This window comes from Mus musculus, chromosome 10, assembly GCF_000001635.26.
Source record: "Mus musculus strain C57BL/6J chromosome 10, GRCm38.p6 C57BL/6J".
In the NCBI taxonomy this organism is placed as follows: Eukaryota; Metazoa; Chordata; class Mammalia; order Rodentia; family Muridae; genus Mus; species Mus musculus.
The window spans coordinates 94337263-94358879 of NC_000076.6; the positions used below are offsets into that span (position 1 = coordinate 94337263).

Here is a 21617-nt window from a genome sequence, read left to right on the forward strand (position 1 = left end):
CTTCTTGAAAGCATAGAACTACTTTTAGGCTGTGTATAGGAAATATAGTTTGTATTTATGGAACTTGGAAACGCAGAGGGAGGTGTCCATGAATATGATGGAGACTTTCTCAATCTCCGGTGAGCTTACTAACTCTGGGGACTGGGGTTCTGCAACGTCAGCAGCCACCAGAGCCATCTCAGCTTCTATGTATCTTGTAAACTGGAAGACTGAACTTCACAGAGACTGGAAGGGTGGATTTCAGAAAAGAGCTTTATTTTGTAGTGGGAACTCAAGAGAAAGGAAGTGAGCAGAGCTCTTGTATTAAAGGAGAAGGCTAAGAGACAAAACGATACCAAGACAAGTCAGACGAGGCACCCAAAAATTGTCCAACTCAAATTCCGGCATGGATTCTGTGAAGGAATCCTAAACCAAAGACAGCAGCTGCTGGAGAATCTCTCTTGAGGTTTTCAATCGCTCATAAAATAAATGTTCTGGTTTCGAAAGCAAACAAACAGGAAAAAGAAGGGAAGAGGAAGAGAAAGTATGGAAGAAGTGTGAGTGCCCGACTCACCAGCAAAGCAGACGCCACAACAGGATCCTTCTGCAACACGTTTATTGGGAGTGCATTTATTGCATAGGCAAGAAGACCCCGAGCCCAGAACTGGTGCTGCTTATATAGGCCTAGGAGAGGTGTGTCTCACACCCGGATTGGTTATGCATTCTACCTCATTTGCATGTTCCTCATCTGATTGGTTATTCTCTCTCAGTACCTCACTGAGCCTCATTATCATAACTCATTTGCATGTCTCTCATCTGATTGGTTATTCTCTCTCAGTACCTTGCATAGCCTCATTATCATGCTGGGGCCAGGCAGTGACTTGGTGAAAAACTTTACTACATATGTACACATTGGTTGTTTACCAGACTTATGCGTGGTGGCCAGTGTTAGCCAGCGCCACCTTGTAATGGCATATGTGGCTTCCCACAAGAAGAAGAGGAGGAGGAAGAATTAAGAAAGATGAAGGCTGGAGACCAGTAAAGGAGCTGAGGCACCTAAACATTTTTACTATTTGTGGTCTCGGGCCAGAACAGAAGTGCAGGTAGAACCTGGATGTGCCTGGCTTCTCGTCAAGACAGAACTGCTTGTCAAGGTGAAAAGCAGAGCTGATCTTTCAAAGTCTCCACTCTAAACTTGTCTGACTACTTTTTCCTTCTGTTCTCACTACTTAAGCTTGGGTCCCATCTCCGATGTATCTCTTTGTGGGTGTGTGGATATCCCAAACCCCCAAATCTCTGAAATCTAGATTGCTTTTGGTCCCAAGCATTTTAGATAAGGCATATTAACCCCATATCATGCCTTTGTTTCTTATTTCCAGGGATGGCTGTAGGTATTTGAATGTTTATATACTATTTAGTTGTGTTGATAGACGACATTTGGCTTCACTCATCCCTTATTTGTAGATGTTTGGGTCATTGTCCTTTTTTTTTTTTTTTTTTTTTTTACTTTCTTGAGTAGCATCGCTTAAAATGTCCTTGAACAAAATTAGTTTCAGCTAGATTGTTCAATGGAGAATTGGTTAATAAAATTACTAGGTTAAGTAGTTCTATTCTTTTGTTTTAAGGCTTCTGTTTTAAGAATGTACCAGATAGGGGGATTATATGAATTCTTTTTAGATATGTTTTTCCCTCTTCAATTAAACTGAAGATTTGATTTGGTGGCAAGAACAAGTGGTGGTTACTGTCTTTCTGCATCTACCCATCACTGCATCCACCTATCACTGCATCCACCCATCACTGCATCTACCCCATCACTGTATCCATCTATCACTGCATCCACCCTATCACTGTATCCACCCATCACTGCATCCACCCATCACTGCATCTACCTATCACTGCATCCACCCATCACTGCATCTACCCCATCACTACATCTACTCCATCACTGCATCCACCCATCACTGCATCCACCTACCACTGCATCTACCCATCACTGCATCTACCCCATCACTGTATCTATCTATCACTGCATCCACCCTATCACTGTATTCACCCATCACTGCATCCACCCATCACTGCATCCACCTATCACTGCATCTACCCCATCACTGCATCCACCCATCACTGCATCTACCCCATCACTGTATCCATCTATCACTGCATCCACCCTATCACTGTATCCACCCATCACTGCATCCACACCATCATTGCATCCACAACATCACTGCATCCACCTGTCACTGCATCCACCCATCACTGTATCCACAGCATCACTGCATCCACCTATCTCTGTATCCACACATAACTGTATCCACACCATCACTACTTACCTGGACCACGCCTGCCTTCACATCATCACTGATCCAATCAGTAATGCTTGAAGCACATATTACTTCAGTCAAGGTAATGCTCTCAGCCTCCAGATCTAATCGTATGCTGCTCAGAACACAGCAAGGAGCTTTCTATTGCCTGCCAGATAAAGTCCAGCTCCACTGTCAGTGCACATAGAGCCCCTCGGGGCGTGGTGTCTGTTTCCTTTTCCAAGCTGCTCTGTGCCTGCTGCCCGGATGCTCTCAGTGCTCATCCTAAAGCGCTGTTTTCAGCTGGGAATGTATATACTGTTCCCTCAATCTGACCCTGCCTGCCATTGTACACACCCTTCAGGACTCTTAGTCCTGCAGGCTTCCCCTCCTCCACCCTCACTGCCTGCTCCACCCCCATTCTCTCAGTGTCTTTTCCGTTTACCTGCAAATCTTTTGTAGGTGTTGAAGCTCTTTGTCACCTTTTCCATCTCCTCACTTAGATTTAAGAAGAGAGATTCTGATAGTTATTGGAACAAATGGAATTACTTTGGTTTACTCATTTATAAGCAGGCAACTTACAGCTAGGTCTACTTACTGTCAATAGAGACTATACCTATGTTGTTTGTGATGCTTCTCAATTGTGTAGTAGATCAATGTGTTAAGCTTCTCTTTTCCCAATCATTCCCTGCTGGGCATCCGTGAGAATTCTAATAACTAAGCCGTAAAGTCTAGACTGTGAGCTGTTTAGTTCCTTCTCATTCCAGGTTCTTAACACTAATACCTGAGACTGAGTGCCCACTCACTACTCAGTGAATGAATGAAACACTGAGACAAGGCACTCGGCATGTGCCTGTGACAGGGGACAGTGCGATTTGCATGACTGAGGACCAGGTAAGTCATGCTATAGCCTGCTTATCTCTTTAATACCAATGCCTTAGACATACCAACTCTATAGACTAGGAAGCTGATTCTGTGGTCTATTAGTGTGATAGTCTTTCTGTCCCACCACAAGGAGGCCAGTGTCCTCAGGAAGATGGAGTCTGCAGGACCTAAATCAGCACCTTGTTGGGTGTGCAGTAGTTACTTCCTGTATTGTTGGGCAAGGTCCCTGTCAGAAGCACCTGAAGGAATAAGAGGGTTTCTTTTGGCTCACAGATTACAGTCCATCCTCTGTGTGTGTGTGTGTGCGCGCGCGCGTGCAGACAATGGAGCTAGGAGCTCAAGGCAGATGAACATGTTGCCTTAAAAGTGCAATGAATGTTCACATACAGAACCCTTACTATGCCTTTCAGGACCCAGCTCACGGAGGGTGCTGCCCACAGTTAAGCTGGATTTGATGCCTCAGTTTAATCTAGGGAACTCCTCATAGACAGGCCCAGAGGCTGGTCTTCTAGATGATTCTACCAAGATGATGATATCATCAGAAGATTTGAAAACTTGCATTGCATCTGCATGGCTACCTTGATTTGGATAGATAGAGACAAAATACCATGGCCCTTTTCAGGGAAGTGTGACGTTGGTATAGAGACTAAATCTCCCTTGGTCGGTGATGGATTTCCTGGGAATACACATTACTTCCCCATTTTTTGGTATCCTGGTGAAAACGTGAACTTTTTGACTATGTCCTAAGGAACAAAGATGGCCATGTATGGATGCATTTGGATTGCTGACTTTAAAGTCTAGAAGTGGACTAAAGAACTGAATTAGTAATCCGTGGAGTAATTAATAGAAGGAACACTGTGTGGAAAGGGGGTAATGATGGGAAACAGAGGTAGGCTTAAAAGCAACGACTTGGCTAGGTGGTAGAAGTCCAGCTATTTTGTTCATTAAGAAAGGTGTTATAAATTCCCAGGCTTAGGACCGCCATAGAAGTTCTGCTGTACGGAGCTACAGTCTTAATTGAAAATAGAGTGATTGAGCCACTTCTGCATTTACTAATGCTATCATCCATGCGGCAGTCTCCAGTGCGTTCTCCTTATGAGACTGGAGGAAATGTGCGACATCGTTTAGTTTTCCATAGCAGGTCCAGTCAGAAAGAGCAGTGTCCCTAGGCACAGACCAGGACATCTGAGTGGTGAGGCTGAAGAGCTTGTACCTGAATAAGTTAGACGCCCGTGTAGCACGTGAAGCAAGCGAAACTGGCCGCTATACCCAGGACGTGGGTGAGCCGCGCAGCAAGGGAACCACGTGGTATACAGAAAAGCTCCGAAAGAGCAAAGGCTTGCGACTGTCATCGCCTTTCGGCTCCATGGTCGAGGCTGCTGAGAATTTCTTGGCTCTGATATTCAGGGGAGCCAGAGATGAATTCTTAGGTCCCATATAGGCTCCTGCATCTGGATGCTTACTCCCCAGTCAGAGATGCTGTTTGGGGAGCCCAGGGAACTTTTGGGAGGGAGAGCCTTGCTGGATGATGTGTGTCCCAGGAGGCAGGCTGTAAGGTTTTATAGTCTCGGCTCACTTCCGGCTCCCTTGTTCTGCTGTCTGAGCGGGGATGAAGAAGCCAGCTTTTTCCTCCTGATGTAGTGCTTTCTCTGCCTGGTGCTGTGCCTCCCCTGCTATAATAGACTCAGCTTACATCAGGGTATTTTATATCACAGCAACAGAAATGTAGCTAAGACAGTTCCCAGCTTTCCATGAGTCCTAGGGACCAAACCCTGATCCTTATGCACACGCAGCAAGAGGTTTCCCCACCAAGCCATCCCCTGGGTCCTCTGTTTTGTTTTTGCTTTGTTCCTGACACCCAAGCGATGAAAACACATGTTTTGGATGAGAAGCAAACGAATCAGATTATGCCCCAGTAACCGTGAGGCAGGAAAGGGAGAGATCTGAGCCTAGTCCTATCCATTTGTTCTGGGAATGCAGAGAAGTGTGACCACTCTCAAGGGTCGCAGGGAGGAGTGTAACCACTCTGGAAAGGTCCCAAGGCTAGGAGGCACTGGTCTGGTTCCAGGTTTGGCATGGCCATCAGAATTGAATCACGGTCTGTGATTTGGATACACGGTTTGAGTTGTTTAGAAAATGGTGAGGTTGGCTCCCAACATGGCTTCCATGCCGATTTTTTCCTCAGTCTGAAGCAAAAATCATCAAAAGGAAACAAATATGTGGTTAGCATTGCACGGTGCTAAATGTGTTCAATTTAACAGACTCTCCTGTTTTCTAATATTAGGTCCTCTCTGCTTTTTATGTTTCATCCTTTTATTAAATAATAATAAGTAGATGGTGGTTGGATTGCTTTTATTTTTTTTAATGACTTTAGTTGGCAAAAAAAAAAGGTGGAGATATTGTTGTAATCCTTTAAGTTTTTTTTGTTTTGTTTTTTAAATTTTAACGGTAGATTAAAAAAAATCTGCCCATAACTCTCAGACCAAATAACCTTTAAAATTCTATCCAGTTCTAACAGTTGGGGATTTTAGCCTTTTCTTTCCACTTGTGACTGTGAGGCGAGAAATTCAAGTGTCAGTTTATATTTGTGTCCCGGAACTGGCTGTATTTTCACCCAGAGAAATCATGGTACCTCCATATCAGCATCATAGATGCCTCATTCCCTTCAGCTTAGACAAAGCCTGAAGCATCGCTTTGTGTCTTAAGTTAGACAAAGCTGAGAAGGGAAGTGGGAGATGGGTGTCCCACATCATTGCTGGGGACATGCTCTGGCTTAGTGTGGCTGCCATCAAACCTCCCCTTGTTATCTGTCACCCAATCTGAAATGAGGACACCCTGTATCCAGAGCCTCGAATACACTAGGCCAGTGATCTAACACTGAGCTACATCCCAGGTCAGTCTTCTTTTATTTCTTTAAACATTTCCCTAGAAACGTTAAAAACAAAACAAAAAGAAACATGGGTTAAGTTTAGCCCGTGGATTATAGTGATAAATAGTTGACTGTGGTCCAGGTCTCTGGAAGGTGCTTTGGGCTGACGATGTTAATGGTACAGATGCAGTTATCCCGTCTGACCGATTCTGCTTTCGGGAATTTATCCTGCAGATATGCTTATAGCTTACCTGAAATAGCAACATACCAAGAGCTAACTGGACACTCACCTATAGGAACTGATCGAATAATAGATTATCCACAAACAGTATGACTTAGCCTTTTAAAAATTCCCGGCAGCTGCCGGCATAGCCTCTCCAGAGGCAGGAAACAGGAGAGGTTTGCTGGTTTGGTGGCTAAGTGCTTGCCAAGAGCCTGTGAAGCTTTGGTGTTGATGCCAGCCAGCACTATAAAAATGTGTGAATCTGGGGAGGTGTGAAGAAAAAATTTTTTTAGCATAGTAGTATTTACTAGCTTTAAAAGACTAGCAAGGCTGGGCGTGGTGTCACATGCCTTTAATCCCAGCACTTGGGAGGCAGCGGCAGGCGGATTTCTGAGTTCCAGGATAGCCAGGGCTATACAGGGAAACCCTGTCTCGAAAAACTAAAAAACAAACAAACAAAAGACTAGCAAGTTTGTGTATGCACACACACCCATACATGCATATTGTGTCCCGTGTACGTATAGGATGCGCTTGTGCCCTGTGTAACTATAGGTTATCTGTCAATGGTGAGTGTCACTGAGGAGTCTGGCTGAGGGACTGAGGGGGGTGCTGGGACATTGATTTTTACTTCATATTATTTTGTAGCTTATGAATCTGGTGCACACGCATGAATCAATCCATGCGGAATTAAACTGAAAATCTTTTTTAAAGAGCTAAAACGAGTGAAATCACTCTAACGTCTAGCACGAGAAAATTTACTCAATTGCTTGAAATCGACCTGAATCATTTTTCAATCACAGGTGAGGCTGCCCTGCCCTAAGAAATATACATAGTTGTTTCCCCTTCGTGGGGGTGTTTTGACAGAATAACAGTTCTCTGTCAGCCTTTGATCGTCTTTCGTGGTGGAACGCCCCTCTCCCAGGGCAGAGTTTCAAGTTTTTCTGCTGCTATCTTTCCTTCTGATTTTCAGACAGCCCACCTGCAAGTTAACTTGACCAATGCACAAACATGAAAGTTCCGGGGGTTGGGGGGCTGTGCTGCTGGTGACTGCTACTATGCGCAGTGACTGCTACTCTGCGCAGTCCGGCCCTTTATTTTTCTGTTTCTTACCCACTAAGTGCAGAGATATCTGGAGTATGTTCCCCAGTGGTCACTCCCTGCTGATGACGTCCACGGTATGCGCACACAGGCCTCTGTGGTCTGCTGTGGTGTTTCCACCTGGGAGATTCTTGGCAGCTTGCTGAGAAGTTCTTGGTCCCTACTCTGACTTGAACGTCCAGCCACTTCCGTATTGGGCTTAGAAGGGCAGCACTGCCTCTCAGGATGGGAAGTGCTTGGAGGTGGCGGGGCGGGGCGGGGCGGGGCAGGGGGGGCGGGGAGAAGGATGCCTGGTCCTGGAGGCAGACAGGACTGGTTGAAGATGAAGAGATAGATACCAGTACCACTTCTCTCCGGTTTCTGGCTTCACCCTTCAAGCCTCACCCATTGTGGCTTAATATTCGGTCAAAAAGGATGTTTGGCCATTCCATGTTGAGGCTTCAGCAGGCACTGCATGCTTCTGTCTGTCCTTTTGCCTGCCCGCCATTGCCGTGAGAAAACAGTCTCAAAGGAAAGCTGCCATGACCCAGGATTTCCTGGCCAAGATCTCTAAATCCAACAGTCAATCAGCTGACACCAGACTGGTGGTCACGTGAGGGTGTGAGTAACCCCAGCCAAGGCCAGCAGAGACCCCCTAACTGACCACCCAGACCCCTGTGCGTTTGCTGTCGGGGCACTAGTGAGGTTCTCTGATCGCTTTCTCTGCAGCATCACTGTGGAAAACAGGTAGCAGACACATGCCGAAATGTTCAGAAACCGCAGGAGGTGGCGCACGCCTTTAATCCCAGCACTTGGGAGGCAGAGGCAGAGGCAGGTGAATTTCTGAGTTCAAGGTCAGCCTGGGCTGCAGAGTGAGTTCCAGGACAGCCAGGGCTACACAGAGAAACCCTGTCTCGAAACAAAAAACACAAAACAAAACAAAAAAAAAGAGTTTTCTTACTTTTTTAGTAGGACACCATTTGACGACACAAAGTGGTTTCTGGTCAAAAGAAAGAAAAACAAGCAAGCAAGCAAGGCCCAAGTTCAACACAACAGATCAGCCAGGGCTATGTAGCAGAGTGAGGAGAGTACCATGGAGTTGGTGAGGTGGTTCCTACAACAGAAGAGGAAATGGAAAAGTCCAGGCAAAGATTGCAAAATAGAAAATGAAAGTCAGGGAGATATGTGGTCACATATATTAAATATGTGTATAAAGTCATCAAATGGTAAACATTATGAGTAACATCTGAATACCTAAATAAGCCTATGTAGCTCAAAAAGAAAAACAATAAAAGAACATAGCCGATAGTAGGAAGAAAACATTTGGCTTTTTAGTGATAATTCCATTACACGACAGTAAAGGGTAGCAAATGTAGATAATGCTCACAGAATTATCAGGGCCTCAGGCCACTTGTGGGTTTATTCATGAGGAGAGCTGTTGATCGGAGTATACACCAGGCACAGCCTGTTGACTGTGACAGGGAAGTGAGCTGTCCAGGAGGGTAGAAACATTGCAAAATCCATAGGACACCCCCACATCCAACATTTGAATGAAGGAACGTCACCTCACATTTCTTGCTGTTAGAATATTCAATCTTTTACATTTTTCTCCAAATTACCTTGAGATTTTATGCAAGCCCACACAGGGGCCGCAGAAGGGCTCTAGCGATGGGATCTTCCTGCAAGTCCAGTTGGTAGGAAAAGATTTAAAAGGCCTTTGTCCTTTGGTTTCAAGGAAGAGAAGCTCTGGATAAAACCAGTTTAAACAAGAGATTGAGGTTTGTCCTTATGTGGGGTGTTTTGGAGAATTCTGAAGTTCTGCAGGATCACAGAACACGAAGCTTCTTTATTTTCTTGTCAACCTTGACGGTGGGCTGGTAACCTCAGCTTAGTGCCTGCTATCCACAACATGGCTGCATGAGCTCCACACATCACATCCTTCATCGAATCATTGTATCTAGAGTGGAGAAAAATGGGTCTCTTATAAGGACAATCTTCTCATGTCTTACTGGCCAGAATTATGACAAACGTTGCTTATACAGAAACAAAATGGCCTCAGTTTAGCCCAAAGCAAAGACGGGTTGGCATTCTTTTCCTTTGCTGATGAGAGGGCTCCTCCTGAAACAGCTGGTGGGGTATTAAATGGACACTGGAACAACATTGTCTCCGAGGCTGCATGGTGGCTCAGTCATTAAAGTGCCTGCCACACAAGCACAAGGACCCAAGTTCGATCCTCACCTACGTGCTGGACGTGGTGGGGGAGGCCTGTACTTCCAGTGCTGGGGAGACAGAAATGTGGGGATCCCTGAGTAGGCAACTAATAGTATTCGGGACAGCCAGTTGATCATGAGGATAATTAAGGGTACTCTGTAGTCTTCTGTGTTGACATATATATATATATTTTTTTTTTAGAATCCTTTTTTTCAATGAGCCCCTTCATTATAAATGGGTATTGTGGCTTTTCCCAAGTATAGGCTAATGTGAGTGTTCTGGTACATGGAAGGGGTGCTGAGCTAAGATTTGATGCTGGTTAGGTCAGTTGTTATTAAATGCACCATCACCTCATAATGGGTTAATCAGTTCATGACCCCATTATGAACAGAGAATCATCTGTATATATCTTATGTGTGTGCCTATTTTTATCTGTATCCCTGTAGGCATGTAAAGCATGAGCCACGGCCATATTGGCAATGTAACTAAATTTAGTAACATTTTACTAAATTCTAAAGTGACTCTTAACACTTTAAAGAACAAACATGGGGAACAGACCAGGAGGAGTGCATTTGGGCTAAGCAAATAGCCGACGGTGGTATAAACGAATAGGATCCATGTCTCTGACACGACTGTCCTCCTGAGGCAGACGCTGGCATAAGCCCCGGAGAGTAAGACAAGCTTGGGGGCGGGGCTGAGCATCCTTCACCCACCTGGCCTTTCTCTATGGTTGCCAGGTGGCTGCCCCAGCACTTTGCCTGGCACGAGGATAAAAGCCTCATTTTAGCAGCCCTACCGTGCCTTGCTGTTGGGAAGGCTCTTCATCACATTAGTCTCTGACAGGCCCCCACACAGAGGCCTCTTTCAGTCCCATTTTCCGGATGCACAGGATGGGTCAGCTGGGTGAGTGATCTGGCCTACTCTTTACATGCTGAAGGAGCCTCCCCCCCACCCCCCCGCCCCCACCCCCCACCCCCATGCTGCTCAAGAAAAGGCGGGAAGGGTGCTGCAGGAAGATGCTGAAGTGCTGCAGGAATCAGCCAATCACCAGCTGGGTCTGAGGAGAGTAGGGCTCTCTACAGGAGACCAGAGGACCCTGAGACCGCTCATGGCTTAAGGCCTGTCTCTTCTTTATTTGCCACTGATATAGCAAAATATCCCAGGCTGGGCACTTGGGCACTTTATAAAGAGATGGTTATGAAGCTCACAGTTTAAGAAGCTTGAAAGTCCGAACAGCGTAGCATCAGCCCCGGAGACCCTCCACCTTGGGGTACTCGCAGCCAAGGGCAGATGGTACCGAGGTGCTCATGGAAGAAAGCATGAGGCCGAGAACCAAAGAGCAGGCTAAAGTCAGGCTTTCTCTGTTAATAACAATTTTCTAATAAGAACTACGTTATTTCTAAAAGCAGAGACAACGACTTGGTTTACTTGCCGTAAGCACCCACCTCTAAGAGGTCCCACCGTGACCTCTGACATCACCACACCAGGAACAAGCATTCACAGGAACCCCCCAGGGATAAACCATACCCCAGCCATAGCAAGAGGAAGGCTGGGAAGGCAAAACGGAGAGGTGGGAACTAAAGACAAGGAAAGAAGATTTGTAGAGAGCGATGCCAGGTTGACGCCATCTTCTGAGACCCAGTGGGGCTTCTCTGTCTCGACTCTGTCTTGTCCTGGCAGTGAGTCCAGAATTATCCACTCTGTTTCTCACTGCTAGATGCCCAAAGTAGGAAATGTGAGTCCTAGCTTGGGTCAGAGAATAGTCTCAGACTCAGAAGGCAGAGCACCGGTGGCTCCGTGGGGCTTCTGACCCTGACCACTGTGGGGCCCTCGGTTCCTTTTCATCTCTAGCTTTTCCGTTTTCTGAGACCCTCTCTTTTCATCAAAGCCAGCAGGAGATAGGAGGCAGCTGACTCGTTTTCTCCAGGATCCTGCTCTCTCTCTTTCAATCTCTCTCTCTCTCTCTCTCTCTCTCTCTCTCTCTCTCTCTCTCTCTCTCTCTCTCTCTCTCTCTTGGATTAAACTGGGAACTGCTCAAACCATCACTAGCTCTCTTTCCGTTTTGAAATGCATGTTTCAGAGATCCTTTCTGACCTGCTACTTCTAAGCATCTTCTTTCACAGGTATCTGGTGGCTTGAAGCTCCTCCCAACTGACTCCAGCGCTTGCTTCCTCCCACACAAGATGGTTCCCAGTGGCTGGTTACCTCAGGCCTTGCTTCTGGGGGCCAGGCTCTTCCTCATTGTTACACCTCTGTAATAGGGCCTTAGCCATTGGAGACCAGACTGACATCAGATTTCTCCTTGACAAACACACTTCAGAACATTTATTCCACTTGTCTATGTAAAATTCGGGATACAACAACAACAACAACAACAACAACAAAATAGCAGAGAAGTTGGAGCTGGTCAGTTATAAATCCACTACCTAGGAAATTACTCAATATTGTTTGCATTTTCTTCCACTTTCTTCCTGAGGCCTGTGGTGTGTGTGTGTGTGTGTGTGTGTGTGTGTGTGTGTGTGTGTGTGTGTATGAGTTTGTGTAGGATCATTTGATGCAGGTAGAGTCATACATGTTTAATATTTATGATGTATTCCTGCTTGGATGTTTCTTCTTCTCTAACCACTGTTAATCTGACCTTTGGCAGGCCTATCAACTCCATGATGTTAAATAATGCTCTGCTATGTAATGGGCAACCCACCTGGCCTAATTAGGCTTCTCTTCTGCTCTCATTAAATAAAAACCCAACCCAAACCAACCTAGGTGAGGAAAGAGTTTATCTGGCTCACGGCTTGCATTCTGTTATCAAGGGAACCAGGGCAGGAACCCAGAGACAGAGGCCATGGAGGAGCCTTGCTTATGGCTTGCACTCCATGGCATGCTCGGCTTGCTTTCTTATATATCCCAGTACTCTCTGTCCAGAGCTGGCATCTCCCACATCCATCAGCTATCAAGAAAAATACTCCATAGACTAGCCTATTGGCCAAGCTCATAGAGGCCTTGTTAAAAAATCAAGGCTCCATCCATCTTTCTGATGACATTAGCTCATCAGCAACCCCCTTTCCCTTGGGTCACAGAAATACCCAATATTTCACTGCTATTCCTGATTTCTGGTTAATGTTGGTGATGAGTTCCGTGGAAGCCCTCTTCATGGGTGCACTTCATCCTGAAAACACACTACAGGACCGGTGATGTTATAAGCCCCTTTTATGAATGAGAAAACTGAGGCTGGGAATCCTTTCCTGATGCCACCCTGGTAAAGGGCAAGCTAACCTGGTAAAGGGCAGAGCTTGGGTTTCAGCTCAGAGCGAAGCAGATCCTCTCCACGTGGTACTTCCTCAGGGCCCTTTACTATCGAGTGGGGCATTTCTCTTCCACGCACAGGGGTTGCTTGCACTCCCAGAGCAATGGTGTTTTCCAGTTTGGTGTGTAAGTCCTGGTGTGATCACTTTTCCTACTGGTGACCTTCGGTGAACAATGACACCACTAGGCCTCTGCTGGTCTTCGCTTCTCGGCTCTAAAGTTCTGTGACTTTACTGAACAACAGTGGAGACAGGCCAGAATGAATGGCCCATTGTTGTCTGGTTGGTTTCCAGGGGTATTTACACTCAGCGCAACAGATCACATGGGCCTGGGCATTGCTTTTTCCCTTGTGCTGTTCAGGAAAGGGTGGGGGTGCCCAGGAAAACCACTACAGCTGTGGTACTGTCTTCTTGAATATCAAGATAGATTTTCCTCAGAGCGTTAAGTCCCCTGAATTCCCTTGAATTCTGAAGTTATGCATTTTGTGGCTCACCAGCAAGTACAGGAACTGCATGTGTGTCCCTCCCTGAGGCAGGCACTTGGGCTTCCTGCTAAGCATGATGGGTTGCTAGAAGGATGTGCTGGGGCGGAGGGTCCTTTAGCTGCAGTGTAGGCAGGTGGGCAAGTGGTGGGCCTGCCAGGTCAAAGGTGAGTGTGTTTTTCCTGGCATCACTGATGAAGCATCTGCCTAGCTTAATAGCCACCTTATCCCGGGCCATGTCCCTGAAACCACCACCCAGAAAACACGGACAGAACCAGAAGATGTGTGCCTTTCAGAATAGATTCTACCTGTGCAATTTCCCCTCCCTTTTCACATAAAAGAAGAGGGTATTTTGAACTTGGTTGGGTATCGGCTGTTCCCAGGAAATAGCCAAAGCGTTCTGCAGGGCTTTGCTGGGTTCTGAAGTAACGCTGCTCTGCAGCAGGGCCTGGTAGCTGTGGTCCGGTGCCAGCTCTTCCTGCAGATGGCCTTATTTTTCTTCAGTTTCCCTGTTCGCCAGGCCTCCCCGGAGATGCTGGCTGCTGTGTTTATCTTGGTCCAGTCTTCCTAGAAACAAACAACAATGTATCTATTTAAAACTTCCTGCTATTGTTGATCTTGAATGTTTCTTGCTTTAGCCAGAGAGTAGCCAACTGTCTTTCTGTCCAGAGAAATGACCGGCAGACCTAATTTCAAAGCATAAGTGCCTAAGATGATCTTAAATGAAGGTTTGAAAGACACTTGGCTGAGTGGGTAGTGAGCTGAATGGAGTATAACGGTAATGAAACACTCACTGGCTAGGAAGTATGTCCCCGTATCAACCCCCGGAGGGACCTAGGGTCATTGAGATGGTGTTAGTGATGGGTTGGCAATAAAAACAATAACATCAGCATTTGTTGAGTACTTACCACCTGCCAAATGGTCTGCAAGCTTAAACAGCTCTGCTGTGTGTAGTAACTCTCTAACACGTTCCAGGCCAGCTAGACAGCAGAGACCTGGGTATTTGACAAGGGTAGAGTTAACTGTCTCCAAGACCTTTAGAAAGATGAACTACTCAGAGCTTTAAGTTAGGAAAAACTGAAGTGGATTTTTATTCGTGTTTGTTTTTGTTTTCTTGTTTGTTTGTTTTTAAGACATGTCCCTGTAGCTCAGGTTAGCCTGGAATGCACCATATAACTAAATTGGTCTCAGACTCATGATACTCATATACATCACACATATGCACACATCAAAACGCATGTGTGCACACACACACATACCACATATACGCATATTCCCTCCCCCCTCCCCTGCTTTAAAAAGAAAGAAATCTGGGTAGTTTTAATACCACCCATCCCCAGCTGGGCCTGCCTCCTGTATGCCTGTATCATTATGGACTAGCCAAAGCCAAAATACATTTAAGGTGCCCCAATCATGCGATATCGCTAAAGGGTGGAAATTTAATTACAGGCTCCATAAATAAAATAATATTTATGTGAAATAAACTCTAAACCTTAATACACCTCAAAAATTGGCCCACGGGCTTGACTGTTAAAGCTTTCTTTAGCTGGGAAGGCTTAGGTTCCATCCATCAGCAACTGCAGTAAGTTTATAATTCTGAGCATAACTGTGGGTCACCAGGATGGTAGAAAGGCCTTGGGGTTGAAGCCTCTCCCAGCACATGTCTGCATAATGAATGGTGTGGTGGTTTGACTAAGTTTACCCACTATAGACTCACCCTTTTGAATGCCTGGCCCATAGGGAGTGGCACTATTAGGAGGTGTGGCCTTGTTTGGAGTAGACGTGGCCTTGTAGGAGGAAGTGTGTCACTGTGAAGGTAGACTTTGAGGTCGTATGTATATACTCTAGCTGTGCCCATATTGGGCAAGTGTGGAAGACAGTCCTTTTCTGCTACCTGTGGATCAAGATGTAGACCTCTCAGCATCTCCTCCAGCACCGTGTCTGTCTGGATATGGCCATGTTTCCTGATATGATGATACTAGACTAAACCTCTGAACTGTAAGCCAGACCCCATGAAATGATGTCTTTTATAAGCGTTGCTGTAGTCCTTACTTGCGTGACACCCTAAGGTCTGCCCAGTCAACCCACCCCACTGTTTTCATGAAAAAGAACTTTATCGATGTGTGATTTACCCATCAAAAACCATTCCTTATAAAGTCAGGGATTATTTTTTTTTTTTAGAATTGTGCATCTGTGTGCTTCATGTCTAGACACAGCTGGCACTGCAGAAAGTTGCCTAGTGGCCACCTTTAGACAGCAAGTTCCCACCGTTACACCTTAAGCCTTCCCTTCGATTGGTGCCTCCTGTTCTGTCAAGTGGTTCATATTTAACTTGGATTCTAGGTGTAGAGCTAGTCTGGACATTTCTTCAGATTATGGTGTTTTGTGCTCATCTCCAATGTACAGGTATGATCTGGTCTGACAGAGTCGCTGGGCCTGCCAGCCCCTTTCATGTGGACAAGAACTATCTGGCTGACAATGCTTAGCACCTGCATTGTGCTGTTGACACTTGCCAAGTCTTCAGTTGGCCAAAATCCTGTCTCTTTTTTGACTCCTACAGTCTTTAGTCAAGGCTCTGTTATCTATCCTACAGAATTCCCCTCTTAAGGTACCAGGCTTTATAATCAGTATGATAATCAATCAATGACAATGTTAACGACGAGCATCTTTTGAAAGCTTGCTATTTTTATCTTACTGGGTTTCCCCCAAGGTTTGTCCTTGGTATCATTCTGAATTTTGCTTCTTCCCTTTCCTCACTCTTTCTGCCCATAAAGAAAGAAATCTGCATATTTAGTTCTTACACCATGTCCAGGTCTCTGTACCTCTAAATGTATGTGTGATTTGTACATATATGTGGTATGTGTGTGTGGTCAGAATCAAAACAGATGAAATTATGTGCTCATATAAGTCACAAAGAACTTCTATCAGAAGATGTGAATGACTGCTATAACCATTAGAAACAGGCAAGGAACCAAGGAGGCATGTCTTCCAAGACAAGTAGTAGATAAATAAACACATGGAAATCAGATGAGCATTACTCAAGATTAGAGAAATGCAATCTGAAGCACGTGCGCAGATAAAATACAGATAGAAGTGCAGTCGGGGATGCGGAGAAATTGGAGCCACCCTGTGATGCTGCTCAGGATGTCAATTAGTAAGAGCACTGTGGGAAAGAGCTTAGTACATCCTCAAAATGCTAAACTTAAAATTGCCACACATCCCCACACTCTATCAGGTACAGAGCCATGAGAAATGAGCCCGTACCCACGTAAAAGCATGTGCAGTCAGCAGCCTTTTCATCGTTGAGACTATAGGAGTTTTTAAATACAGAGGCAAGTGCCCTGTTAGCGCCGTGATTTGCAAATATTTCATCTTAGTCTGTGCGTGACGGTTCCACTTTGTTGACAGGACTTTTATCGGTGACCTTTCTCAACACTGTGTGATGTCTGTATCATTGATGTGACCAAGTAGCTGACAGGAAGCTGCACGAGGAGAGAGGGGGTATTGGTTTGGATTGTGGATCAAGGGGGAAATCATGGCTTGGAAGAGGTGGTTGTTCAAGGCTGTGCTCACATGCCGGCAGAAAAGGAAGCAAGAGAGGAGAGTTACCCATGTGGTGCCCAGCTGGCTTTCTGCTTCCCATTTTGTAGTCTGTCCAGGAACTCAGACTGTAGGAGGGGGTTGCCCGCATTCAAGGTAGGTCTTACATTCCTCAGTTGATCCCCTCTGGAGACACCCAGTGATGTACCTCACTAATTCATGCCTTCTGTGGTCTTTAGTCCAATGAGGTTGACCATTGAAATCACCATTATTGTGTCCTTTGCACCAAAGTTTTTAATTTTGTTGAAATCTAATTCATCTATTTTTACCCCCTGTGGTATTTTGGTTTTGGGTTCTGTATGTGTGTGCTAAAATTATTAGGGTTTTTTTTTTTTTTAAATCTGAGCTAGTTATTTACTGTAATATACAAGAGGAGCTAGCTGTGAGTAATTGCGTAATTAAAACCTTTGTTACTGAAAAGTCAGAAGCTTACATAATTCTGTGGTTCAGGGTATTGATGACTTCCGTATTTACCTTTGAATCCCCTCCCCCACCTGCACTAAAAAGATGCTGAAAACAAACAAGCCTGTTGGCTGGCTCTGGAAGGAATTTTTTTCTTTTTCTTTTTCTTTTCCTTTTCCTTTTCCTTTCCCTTTCCGTCTTTCTTTCTTTCTTCCTTCCTTCCTTCCTTCCTTCCTTCCTTCCTTCCTTTCTTTCTTTCTTTCTTTCTTTCTTTCTCCCTTCCCTTCCCTTCCCTTCCCTTCCCTTCCCTTCCCTTCCCTTCCCTTCCCTTCTCTTTTTTTTCTTTTCTTTTTTTTCTTTCTTTTTTTCTCTTTTGCTAAAATCTAAACCGTGTTCTGTTCAGGCTTTAAAGATCTGAGTTCCACTTACATCTTCATTCTACTTACTCTGTGGCTTTTTTTTTCTAAGCCTTTAAGCCTCTGAGAACTCAGCTGCCTCTCTGTAAGAACGGACAACACACCTCTTGGAGACCTGTTTCGGAGATGACATATACAGCTCTGGGCACAGGTAGCCATTACTCTGTGTGTCAATGGCTTTGTTGCTGCTATGGCTACAGTGTTGTTCCTGCCAGCTCTTTGGGTTAGTGGCTTAGGCAAGATCACTTAGAGGAAGTCTTTTATGGGGGGGCTTATCCTGTAACACCCCAGGGCAGGATGGCTGGATAGCAGCCATTTCTACTTGCAGTTCCAGGGGCTCCTATGTCCTCCTCTTGGCTCTGTGGGCATTGCATTCACATGGCACCCCCACATACAGGTAAATAAAACACTCATATGAATTAAATAAATCTTTAAAACAACAACAATAACAACAGCAAAAGGTTTGTATTTGTACTGGTCATGCAGGGTTTTGTGTGTACCAATCACAGGCCTTCTGCAGGGCTTGTGAGGAACTGCTCTTCCTCTGTCTGGGGTAACAAGAGGCTTCAGGGTCACATAGAGTTCACCCAGGCTTGTCTTCCTCTGGGTATTGCTTTCTAAGGCCAACAAACATGTCTGGAGTGGTCATGGTGGGGGGTATGTTGTCACCTAGGTACATAGAGGTGTTTCCTAGTTGCTGGAGTTTCTTCAGTGGGATTATAAAATGTCCATTACTATCTGGGCTACCAGAGCCATGCAACCAGTCACTAGGAAAGGGACTGCCCAACTGACAGTTCCACACTCAAGGATACCCGGAAGACTTGTCAAGTGGCTTGCCCTTGTCAGTTTTAATCACTCATGAAATGCAATAAAAGTGTGTTTGCAGTTAGCACTTTAAAAAGCTCAATAAAGAACTAACACTTCTTTTTGTTGTTTGTTGGGGCTCTACTAAACCCATGCTGGCTTAGAACTCACTGTTCAGCCCAGGCCAGTTCCACATTCCAAGTCCTGCCTCTGCCTCTGCCTCCCCTGCCTCTACCTCCTCTGCCTCCTCCGTCTCTGTCTTTCCCAGTGTGCTGAGATTACAGGCAGAAGTCTCCATACACAGTAGAATTAATAGTGCTTAATATTAACTAGCAGTGATTAACAGCATTGACTCCTGTCCCACTGCTCTAAGGAGAGTCCCTATAATCTGTTTTATAAATACTATATTCTTATCCTTTGAGAATTAGCTCCTCTCAGATTGACACTTCAACTTCCCATACCCTTCCAACATGTGCCCCTTTAAAAAAATCATCCACTGAGTCAGTTTGTGGGGCCCATATACTCAGGGGTACGAGGCCATCCACTGGAGTGCAGTTGATCTAACATGAGCTACACCCTTAAGGAAAACCAATACCTCCTTCCTCAGAAATCATTGTCTGGCAGACACCAATAGCTCTTTAGTTGGGTTTGGGGCCTCTTGATCCCCTTCCTCCATGCTAGGATATTGACTGGTTTGTCTCTGATCTGTTTTCCTGGACTTGATGCCCCACCCCTGCTTCCTTTGGTAAAGAAAGTCATTATTTTTCAAAACACCAGGAAAACCTTTCTTAGTCCCCGGCTATCTCTGCTTTTTTTGGAATTCACATAGAAGGGACTGAATGTCTGGCCAGGAAGCCCTAGTATGGTTGTGTGAGCTTGCAACCACAGAGTAAACAAAACTAGATTAATTTTCTAAGGAAGGGATGGAAGATGACCTGGCGCTCTTGAATGTGAGTAGATGTTATGTCTTTTCTTGTGGGAAGCATAGTATGTCTCCCACAATGGCTGGACGGGAGCACACCGCCTTGCCAGGGATCTTGAGGACAGGCGGTCATCAGGGCACCCACTGGGGAATTGCCCAGCTGAAAGATTGGTGATCTGAGAAACAGGAAAAGCCCCATGGTGGGGTGGTGTGAATGAAGCAATTTTGCAAATACTTCTGCTTTTTGTTTCTCGGCGATTATTTTTAACTGAAGCAGTATCATCCGAAGCTCCCGTGGACTCATGGGCTCTCAGCACACGAAAGTAGCCTAGATCTTACAGACCTCGAACCACGCCATCTGGCCCGAAGAGAAGGTAAAAATTGCTCTCTGGTTTTCACTGGATTGTTTTGTTCTTAAGGAAGATGTTAGTGAGGCTGTCAGCTTAGTTCTCTCTGGCACTCACTTTAGGGTTTGGTAGATATCTATTTCTGTTTTAAAGGGACATTCCAGTAAATAATTTTCAGGCAGTACTGTTATGTTGTGAATTTCTCCATGGCTTCTAGAAGGCATCTCAAGGTCCGAGGGCAAGTTTCTCTGTCCAGGAGGTGGGTTGTGTGTGCATCTTACTCCGTTGAATACTTCTGTGGGTGCTATTACCAAGTGAGCTTTTATTTAATTTGAGATACTTGAGTGTTAGCTAGGACCGTGACTGATAATAGAAAGTAATGATAACTAACATTTCTTAAGAGGCCACTGTGAGCCGGGCACTATTATGAGTGTGGTACCTGTATTAACCATGTAACCCTCTCAGAAATACATTGAGTTTGTTAGTTGTGCTTTTACTCCTAGTTTTTAAGCAGGGAAATAGAGCAGATCTTCCATTGTCATGAGGGCAAGCATTAGCTGTTAGGTTAGCATTTCTCACAGGGCACAGCAAGGCAAGCATTATGGGATGCATTACACCTGAGATTGGGCAAAGTTTCATAAACCTCCTTGGTGGTGTTGTTGGTTTTCAGTTATTCTTGATCATGTGTGTGTGTGTGTGTGTGTGTATATATATAAGATTTCTTAAATAATCAGTTTGAAAAAGAGTTAGATAAGGTCTCAGTGGTCTCCCTGACTGACTTCGGCCTCTTTGAGGGCCAGGAAGCCCATTCCTAGTTTGAAAGTTGTAGACATCAGTAGATATTGAAAAAATGAAGTCCACTTGTGTATCGAATCAACGATTGATTCTTGGGCAGTTTGTGGAATTGGTGCTTAGGATGCAAACGCAGTGGAGCCCTGATCCCCTGTGCTCTCATGGAGTTGTCACCCAAGGAGAAGGGGGAAAGCACTTCCAACAGTTAACATCCCTGGAGTCATGACACGGAAAATAGTTTCTCGCATCCTATTTTTAAAAGTCTGGTGGCTGCAATGGGAAGACCCTGTGCTTCTTGGGTGACTTGTTGTCTGGTATTAAGGAATTCACCCAAAGCTCTCAGGTGCAGGCTGTGGGTACAGTTGCTCCAGGATGCAGGCTTCTCACTGACTACTGTGAGAGGGGTGCCCTCAGGTCTCCTTGATCACCTTAAATGACTGCAGGGCAGGCTCAGAGCCGGGGTACATTTTGTAATACATGTAAAGAGAGGCAAGCCCCCACTATAAGGATAGTCATCTTGGGTTAACATAGGAGACAGGTTGGTAACACATTAGGTCCTGTTAGGACTCCTTCAACATTGAAGATTTCTTGGTGCATGGTGAGAATCCAACTAGGGACACTGAAGGTGGCTTGCTCATGTCAGGCCCTAACCACAATCCTATGCTTCCTTGGATAGATCGGGTTTAGAAGCAAACAGAGGAAGAGTAGCCAGCCACATGGCTGTCTCTCTAGGAGAGTCACATAGGCTCATTTTAAGTTGCTAGACAGGTTTTCTGGAACCTTAGAGAACTTGGAACTCGCAGCTCATCTAGGTCCTGCCTCTTCTTCTAGCTAATGTGCTATCAAGATAATTTGTGTCTGTGTGTGTGTGTGTGTGTGTGTGTGTGTGTGTGTGTTAGTGTGTATGTGTGGTGGTGCGGGTTTCTGAGGATCAAACTCAGGGCCTTGTGGTCCCATGCTTGCTGCCACTGAGTCAAATCTCTACCTGGGGTGTGTTTGCTATTTC

The 21617-nt window shown here is 45.4% G+C and overlaps 1 protein-coding gene across 3 annotated transcripts in view; it reads left to right on the forward strand.

The window, feature by feature from the left end:
• Positions 1 to 21617, forward strand: part of Tmcc3 (transmembrane and coiled coil domains 3) — a 279273-nt gene that overhangs the window by 25581 nt on the left and 232075 nt on the right. Inside the window, exon 1 of one of the 3 annotated variants that reach the window (XM_011243475.3) lies at positions 19738 to 19846. The exons of the other annotated variants lie outside the window; for them this stretch is intronic. The gene's annotated coding sequence lies outside the window, so the exon portion shown is untranslated. Of the gene's footprint in view, positions 1 to 19737; positions 19847 to 21617 lie in introns of those variants that run through there. 3 annotated transcript variants of the gene reach the window in all.